The sequence below is a fragment of the Notolepis coatsorum genome (genome assembly GCF_963971535.1).
Source record: "Notolepis coatsorum genome assembly, chromosome: 2".
NCBI classification, from domain to species: Eukaryota; Metazoa; Chordata; class Actinopteri; order Aulopiformes; family Paralepididae; genus Notolepis; species Notolepis coatsorum.
The window spans coordinates 89325369-89335242 of NC_140166.1; positions in this window are offsets into that span (position 1 = coordinate 89325369).

A 9874-nucleotide genomic window follows, 5' to 3' on the forward strand; every position below is an offset into this window, starting at 1 on the left:
GGTAGGATGTCAGCCATGCCAGCGCAGAGCCAGCCACTCCCATTCCTGCGAGGGATGTGAGGAGGATCTGATGGTTGACTGTGTCGAAGGCTGTCCAGGATAATCAGGACAGAGGAGAGCCTCTTTGCTGTGAAGAACATAGTTGTCTTTGACGGTGGGGTTCATGGTTGTTTTTTTTATGAGCAGTGTGACTCTGGCTTGTTTTAAGGAGGTTGGAACCACCTCAGAGTTGAGGGAGGAGTTGATGGTTGCCGTTAGGTATAGGAGGATGTTTGGTGCTATGGTCTGGAGGAGTGGGGAGGGTATCGGGTCCAGCTGGCATGTAGTGGGATGGTTCGACATTACCAGTGTCATGGCCTCTGGGTCTGTAACGGGAGAGAAAGATGACAGAGTAAAGGATGAGTTTCTCGATTCAGCATTTGGAATGGGCAGGGGTTGGGAGAAGGAGCTGCGGATGTTCTCCACTTTCTTCTCAAAGAAAGTCTTCGGCAGAGAGAGAGGAGGGGGGACATGGTGGCATGCAGTTTGCAAAGGTTCTTAGCCGAGGCCTCAATCTTATGGTGAAAGAAAGAAGCTTTGGGAGTAGTAATGGTTTTGGAGAAAGCTAACAAGAGGTTGTGATAGGTGGTGATGCCAGTGAGGCGTGACTTTCTATCTTCCTCTCGGCCGCTCTCAGGACCGGTCTTTCTTCTCTCACTGCATCAGACAGCCATGTACAGGGTGGGGAACGGCGGGCAGGCCTCTCGGCGAAGGGACAGAGCTTGTCGAAGTAGGTTGATAGGGCTGAGAGGAGGGTGGAGGTTGCTGTATCTGTGGGGAGAGCAGAGAAAGTCTCACTCAAAGGTAGAGCGGATAGGATGTCGGTGGAGAGAGGGAGGGGGATAGGGAGCGCACATTATGAAGAAGTTGTCAGATACATGGATGGGGGCTGACCCCGACTAGTCGAATAGTTGACTAATCGATCAAAAGGAGCCAGTCGACTCCCAACCTCTGTGGTATGATTTTAATTGACCTTCCAAAGGCTTTTGACACTGTCAACCACAGCCTTCTTTTTAACAAACTGTCAGCCCTTGGTATGAGCCCTGTCAGCCTAAAATGGTTCTCCTCTTATCTTTCCGATAGAGACCAATTGACAGACATCCATGGCCATCACTCATCTGCCCTACCAGTGACTTGCGGAGTCCCTCAAGGGAGTGTCCTGGGCCCGTTATTGTTTTTTATTTACATTAACGATATGCAAGCTGCCTGTAATGTGAACCTGTTTCTCTATGCAGATGACTGTGCTATCCTTTCCTCCGATAAGGATGTGGACAAGCTACAGGCCACTCTCAGTAAGGAATTCTCTACCATAAAACATTGGCTCATTGACAATAAATTATCTCTGCATATGGCCATAACAGAATACATCATCTTTGGTTCCCAACCCAGGCTGCAGAAGCTGGTCTCGCCCAGCACAAATCTCGAGGGTCAGCTTTTTGCAGCAAAAAAGTGTATAAGCTATCTAGGTTGCCACCTAGACAGCAGCCTGAGCGTGGAATCCATGGCTCTCAAAACTATGAGCAAGGTGAATGGCAGAACTAAATTTCTGACCAGGAAAGCACATTTACTAGACCCTGAAAGTCTTCGCATTCTGGCAAATTCTCTTGTTTCTTGTTGCTTCGACTATGCTATCTGTTCTTGGTATGGAGGTCTGACCAAAGTTTTAAAAGATAAGTTACAGGTTTCCCAGAACAAACTCATCCGATTAACTCTAGGACTAGCCTCCAGAGCACATGTGGGCAAACAACACTTCCAGTTGCTGGGCTGGCTCCCTCTGGAAGCCAGGTCCGTTCAACTTCAGCTCAACATAGTTCACAACATTTATAATAATAGGGCCCCCTCTTATCTTACAAATTATTTTCAGTGGAACAGGGACATGCATACCCATAACACCAGAGCCAGCATTGCTGACCTGCGTATTCCAAGGTTCAAAACTAATATGGGCAAATGTTCTTTTAAATTCTGGGGAGCCACAAATTGGAATTTGCTACCTACACAGCTAAAATGCATCAGTAGCCAGGCACAACTTCAAGAAAATAGGTAAAATCTTGGCTCCTTGACAATGTCCAAAACTAGACTTTAAATGCATGAAAATGGCGTCTGATACATTGTTGCCTGTACGTTTGTACTGCTTTTAAAATGTTCATGTCTATGTAGTTTGTCAAATTGTTATTTATGGTCCTGTTTTGTATTGCTTGTCTGTCTGAGACCAAGGACCACAATGGAAATAAGTCTTGACTTTTTTGTGTAGCATCCTTGACGTTTTTCTGGAATCTTGTATCTTTAAAAATTTCGAATAAAATCAAATAAAATCAAAAACCGCTTAGTCAAATGCAAATCTGTCGAATTTGATCATTCTTTCCAAAAGCAAAGTTTCAAGTTTTCAAGTTTCAAGCTTTTTTTGTTTTTGTTTTTATTTGCAACACATAAACGTTAGGGGTGGAACGGTTCACAAAATCCACGGTTCGGTTCGTATCACAGTTTTGGGGGCATGGTTTTCGGTTCGGTATATGTTGTTTTTAATTCTTTTTTAACTGAACACTCCAAAAATACCATACATCAGCATAAGATATATAGCCTAAAAATAATCCAACTTTTCACTTATTCTCAAGGACGTAGTCATGCAAAAACTGAAAGAATGAGGCAGTTTGACATCAGGCACATTATTTTGACAGTGACCGGTTAGAGCTAGGAGAGATTTTCGTACAGCAAGAGGGGATGCATTGCTGATTTAAACATGCTTCTCATTTATTTGGTAAAAAAAAGGTTTACAGCCGTTTGCCTTAATGTTTGGCACACAAAGACCGAACTGACTGAAAAATATAGGCAACATTTGTCAACTTAGTGCAAACAAACAAAATACTTAAACCTTTCTATTTTTGTGGCCACAATATAGACAAAGGCCATCAACATAAAGTATGCATATGCTCAACCAGCACTAGACTTTATTATCAAAAAGGAAAAGTCACTGTGTTATTTAAAATAAATAAATCATGTGTACTAAATATATATTAACTTTTTAATTGCATGAAACTTTATGAAGTTATGCCGCTTTTCACTGCATGGTACCTAATCGACTCGACTCGCTTTTGCTTTTTGAGCATATTTGACGTGACGTCACACGAGGAAGTAAATAGTCAACAGTAACACAGTGCTGGAACCTGGAGAAGCCCTGATGATATAATATAAACCAACAGCCAATAAATGTGAAGTTATCTTTGAACCTCTGTTGTCAAGCTTAGTCAATATACCCCCCCCCCTCCCCACTAATGGAACTGGGCCCCGTTCCCCGTACCTGGCTAACTGAGTTAGCCGGATAATTTCCAGCATAGCTTGACTTAAGCCAGACCTTTCTGTTCCCCGAAGTCGGATTTTCTAAATCACCATGGTAACAGATCAGAAAGTTTGAACCTGGTCGGGAGCAGGGTTAAGTTCAGTTAGCTGGATGAACCATGGCCACGCCCCCGCAAAGAAATGCCAGCTCGCTTCCTGAAATATTTCTCACAGTCTAGATCCCATTATACCATTCTGAATTATGTTTTTGTGCTTTGTTTTCCTAGAGGGGGCTTTTGAAATGTATAATAATAGAACTAAATGCTGATAATAAATCATATTCAGCCTATAGATTTACTTTGTCCTAAATAAAATAATGCACGTCATATACGGCGCTCGGAGTCGTGATACACACTGCATGTGGTTATTTTAATAACGGCGCATTGCAAATGTGAATCCCGCAGGATATTTTTAATGAATGAAACCTATCGGCCGTTTGGCTCTGATTAGTTTCATATATTCTCCGCTGTAGATTTGCTTAACGGAGCGCCCGGATTGTGTTTCATTCAAGCATAAAATTGAAGTGTCTATGCGTGGATTGTGGTTTTTGTGGATTATGAATTACGAGGAATCTGAGGATTGTTGAATTGTATCATCACTCACACGTTATTGTGATATTGTAACTGGGATTAAAATGTCTGATGAGATGCGCTGTTTGACGGATTTGAGCAATTGAATGAGCCGTTGACGTCACATTAATGCATTTGAGAATAAAGAGATAAAACTTCATTCAAAAGAAAAATATTCTAAACACAGGTCTCTTGTCCATTGATGGATACACAATGAATATATCCCATCTGGCACAGTGGTGCTACGGCTAGTGCTCACTCCTGTCAACCGGACGACCCGAGTTCGAAACCCTGCGTTTCCAATATAATTTTTTGGAATATAATATTAATGAATATACGCAAAAGTAGCCTAGTTTTAAGTTAAAATATTATAAATCTACATGCATTGAGGATGTCATTCTTTATATAGCTCTCAACGTGCACCAAATTGAAATATTTACATTGCAAAAAGAAAAAGAAAACTAGAAGAAGGGGGATTCGAACGCGGGTTGTCCGCGTGAAAGGCAAAATGACCAACCATCACACCACGGTGCCAGAGAAATGAAACATCAACCATACATCCATCAATGGATAAGAGAGCCGTATCCTTATTCTGAAACTGTTGAACAAATTATTTTCGCTAGCAAGATCTCATTTGATTATCCATTCCATAAACCTACTGCCAGCAGGCAAGTTTAAAGAAATATAATCTGATTGATTGGGGGTAATGAGGGACTTAAAATTAGCCTATAGATTATGCATTTAACTTGTTGGCGAGGCTATTGAGCCGTACTGCAATCTGTTAATAAAGTTTTAAATCAATTAATCAATCAATGCCGTGAGAAAATCAGGATTTCTGCTATCGACACTTGCTGTCTTTTCAGCTGAGGCGGGCGCGCGCAATTATCCTGGGTCTTAAGTCTGGTTCAAATGAACGAGACTGAATCCACCTTCGAGGACCAGGAAAATCCCGGATTCAAACATCGGGTTAATTGAATCTGGATAATGGGACTCTTGATCGACTTAGTTGAACCAGGTACGGGGAATAGGGCCCTGGTGTCATGGAATCACTTCGCTGTGAGCGTTTCCACGGTTAGTTTGCGGCTAACGTTAGGTAGCCTAGCTTGCGGCTAACTTAGTTACTGCCTCTCTGCATCCCAATAACCGAACAATACACACATGCCCCGAACCGTGGAGGTCGTACCAAACGGTGTACGGTTCGAATGCATACTGTTCCACCCCTAATAAACGTAATGTACTAAACAGTGAAATGATTTGTTCTGTGAGCCCCTGAGAATGTGCTTCATACAGTAAAAAAAAAAGGTAAAGGAGTAATAATAATGCAGGACCTCTTTAGAGGTCTTTATTCGGCATGCAACGAACTGGACATGCAATGGGAGTGGCACACACACACTGGAATACACACACACAACATGTCTTTTTCTAAGTCGCCGATGCGATTGAGCTCTGCGCTTAACCCATCTCGTCGTCCTTCCCCCCAAGGGCATTCGGGAGCAGAGAGGGCGTCGACGAGGGCCCGCGCCCAGGGACCAATCCAAGTGCTACTGCCCGTCTTCGTCAAGGACGTGACAGCATCAGCGACATCGGCGTATTTAGACCACTATCAGTGATCATCTGTGCCCCACTGATAATTTTTTATTTAAAAAAAAAAAATTAACAAATGTTTTTTATTTTCCCTTTTTTAACATGATCAAATGATCATTTAACATGATCAAATAATTATTATAATATTTTTTACTTCGCTTTGAAATATTATAGTGAAATATTTTGCACTGTTGTCGCATTTATCTTGTTGAAATCCTCCAACAGGCTCTTTTTTGTAAGTTGACTGGTTTGCACACCCCTATGACAGCTAATACATGGTACATCCCATGGTGCTCAGCAGGCAGCTGGCGCCTCGCGCAGTTCACAGGTGCTGCATTGCATTCTGTCATGATGCACAGCTAAGAAATTCGGGCATTCCAGCCCTCGTGGACAGACTACTACGGGTTTGTATGTCAGAAGGACACTGCTGTGTGTACTTATGTTGAAGGCTTGCCAAACAAAGAGACAATCAAATCAAGGATAAAAGCAAAAAAAATACAAAATGCTTCTTACTGTTACGCTCCAGAGACTGTGCAAGACAAGATAAGATAACCAGGGATCTCAGGTAGGCAGCGGTTTATTACACATGGCGCTGCAGCATGTTAACTTGAATGTCTTTCTCTCTCTCTCCCTCTCCTCTCCTCTCCTCTCCTCTCCTCTCCTCTCCTCTCCTCTCCTCTCCTCTCCTCTCCTCTCCTCTCCTCTCCCTCTCCTCTCCTCTCCTCTCCTCTCCTCTCTCTCTCCTCTCTCTCTCTCTCCCTCTCCTCTCCTATCCTCTCCTCTCTCTCTCTCTCTCTCTCTCTCTCTCTCTCCTCTCTCTCTCTCTCTCTCTCTCTCTCTCTCTCTCTCTCTCTCTCTCTCTCTCTCTCTCTCTCTCTCTCTCCTCTCCTCTCTCTCTTTCTCTCTCTCTCTCTCTCTCTCTCTCTCTCTCTCTCTCTCTCTCTCTCTCTCTCTCTCTCTCTCTCTCTCTCTCTCTCTCTCTCTCTCTCTCTCTCTCTCTCTCTCTCTCTCTCTCTCTCTCTATCTCTCTCTCTCTCTCTCTCTCTCTCTCCCTCTCTCTCTCTCTCTCTCTCTCCTCTCTCTCTCTCTCTCTCTCTCCTCTCCTCTCTCTCTCTCTCTCTGGCCTTCCTCTGGTGGAGGGATTGGAGGAGGTGTGCCTCAGTTAAACCGTGCAACGACTGAGCTGTGTTCTGGTCATGTGACACTACACATATTTAATTGAGACCCTTTATTATTTCAATTTAGCTGGAAATACATTAATACATCATTCAGTAACATTTTCAGAGCCGTATAACAAAAACATTATTACGGTCACCATTGTGACCAGTGTGATTCTTTTTACTCAAAATGTGAGTATTACCAAGTCACCTTGTGCTCTTAAAACAATGACAATAAACATAGTTTTATTGGGTTGAAATAATCTGGTTGTGTACTTATTTTTTCTGTTAACTTACTATGTATTGAAAACTGAAAACCAAACAAAATGTGCTATATATAGCCTACCGTCTGCGTCGAATATGAAATAAAGGCATCTTAATGATACATTTTTTCTTAAAAAAAAACAAGCTCAATCAAAAGATTCTACATGATTCCAAAATAGTGAAGAAAATGACTTTAGGAAGAACAAAGGCAGAGGCTCTGGTCCAAAGGCAGTGGGTGATGTTCTCAAGGCCTTAACATCAGACAAACCCCTCCCATTCTCCATACAGATGGATGCATCTAACCTAACCCTAACCCTAAAACCGAAATAAAGTAAAAAATTAAATAGTTACAAAATCTGCAAATTTTTGCCCAAAAAACGGGCAAAATCGCAAAAAAAAAAGTTGAATGAATGAAAACTTTATTTAACAGATTGCAGAATGGGTACAATACAGTACGGCTCAATACACACAATTGTTAAGGGGATGCAGACCTGAGAAAGACGTTTGTCTTGTTTACATCAGGGTCCCCCATTTTCAATTTAAATAGACATTTATGACATACACAACATACATGACATTTATGGCATAGGGACATATAGGTATTTAGTACTGATACATTTGTGACATAAACGGTATTCAAATATACAGTACTGTTACCCCTAGATCCTGACAGAGTATATACATATGATGGGGAGGGGACTGTACATTAGGAGGGGGTGGGTGGGTGGGAGAGAAATATACATACGGCAGGGAGGGAATATATACATGCGGTGGGGAGGAGACTGTCTATTAGGAGGTGGTGGGGGTTTTGGGCATTTACGGTGGCCAGTTTCGAATTGCAGCCTCCCGTAGGTGCTCTTTAAGAGCGGTTTTGAATGTGGGTAGGGATTCACATTCCTTTACAGCTTTGGGTAGGGTGTTCCACATTGATGTGGCATAATTGCGAAACGTGTTTAGTCCCTTGTTTGAGCCGAATCTGGGTTTAACATGATTTGTTGAGCTTCCTCTGGTGTAGTGGTTGTGGTACTCACTGACCTTTGGGAAGTATTTTGACATGTACATGGGTACCTTAGTCGTATAGTGTATCTTGTAGACCAGGCCCATTGCAAGTTGCTGTACTCTGTCGTCTACTCTAAGCCATCCTAGGTTGTCAAAGTGGGCAGGGGTGAGGTGGGTTCTGGGGGTAAGGTCAAGTAGTAGTCTGACCAGTTTGTTTTGTGATGTTTGTAATCTTGTTTTAAGCGCTTTTGAGGTGCTTTGGTACCATGAGGTGCACGCATAGTCGTAGTACCCTTGAATGAGTGCTCCTGCCAGAGTCTTCAGGGTATTCTTGTAGTTGGTTGACTTTTTTTTATTACATTGAATGCCATTTTGTCACAGGAAATATTTGCCTCTAGGATGGAACCCAGGTAGGTAATTTTGTCTTTCCTTGTGACAATATTGTCACCCACTGTAACTGAGAAGCCGTCGGTCTTGCTGAGTTTGTTATTTGAGCCGAAGAGAATGGACTCTGTTTTGCCCATGTGTAATGATAGTTTGTTATCAGCGAGCCATATGCAGATTTTGCCTAGTTCCGAGCTGAGGGTTTTTTCAACTTGCAACTTGTTCTTGTCAGAGACCAGCAGGGATGAGTCGTCCGCAAACAGGAACAAGTTGCAGTCACAGGCTGACGACATGTCATTTGCATGAATTAGGAAGAGTAGCGGTCCTAGTATGCTTCCTTGTGGAACACCACAGCTCACTGTGAGGGGGGGGGGGGGGGATAGAGTACCGTTTACCTCTACCATCTGTTCCCTCCCCTCCAGGTAGGATTGCATCCAGCTCACTGATAAACTATCAAAACCAATTGCTTTTAGCTTGTCAATCAGAATGGAGTGATTGACAGTGTCGAAGGCCTTTTGTAGGTCCAGCATGACCATGCCGCAGTATTTGCCCGCGTCCACCTCTTGTTTGATGTGGTCGTTCAAATAGAGGAGGCATGTGTCAGTGGAGTGGGACGTTCTGAAGCCAGATTGGAATTCGTAGATTAGATTTTTTTCCGCCAGGTACTTTTCGACCTGTTCGTAGACTATTTTCTCCATGACTTTCGAGATGGAGGTAAGAATAGAAACAGGGCAGTAGTTGCCTGGGTCTAATTTGCTGCCCTTTTTGTGCAGAGTGGTCACTCTCGCAATTTTGAAGTCCTTGGGGACGTGTCCCTGTTTTATAAAGAGGTTTATTATGTGTGTGATGACTGGGGTGATGGCGGCTGCTCAGTCTCTGAGGAATTTGGAGGGGATGTTGTCATGGCCAGTGGCCTTGTTAGGTTGGAGGGCGCTCAATTTTTTTAGTACCTCATCGGTTGTTACTAGAGATGTTCCGATACCATTTTTTCCTTTCCGATCCGATTCCGATACCTAAGCTGTGGGTATCGGCCGATACCGATACTTATCTGATACCAGTGCATACATTAAAAAAATTAAAAAATATTATATAAATTATAAAACTTTTTTTTTTTTTAATACAGCTACTGTTTTATATATACTGTTTTTTAGTAATAACTATAAAGTAATGGTATTTATTCAACAACAGGTGATTGTATAGATTAGTATTAGTATCAGTAATTGAAAACTATCTCAATGAGTTCACCCACGGAAAGGTTGTTGGCACATTAGTTCCACACAGACATTATTTGTTGCTGCACTTGCTTCCACAAGAAGGCTCCGTTTAGTACCAGAGGCTCTGTTGTTGTGATTTTTGCACAATAAATATTCAACATTCTCTTTTGAGACTCCGCCTCAGACTCTTATCATTTGGCACTAAAAGCTAAACATTGTCGCCGATATGGCTGTCCGCAACATGTCATTAATTGTGTACGCGACGTGCAATTGTGCAATGACAACGTTACCATTACGATATTGATGACCGTAACTGGCTGCGCTAAGCCAC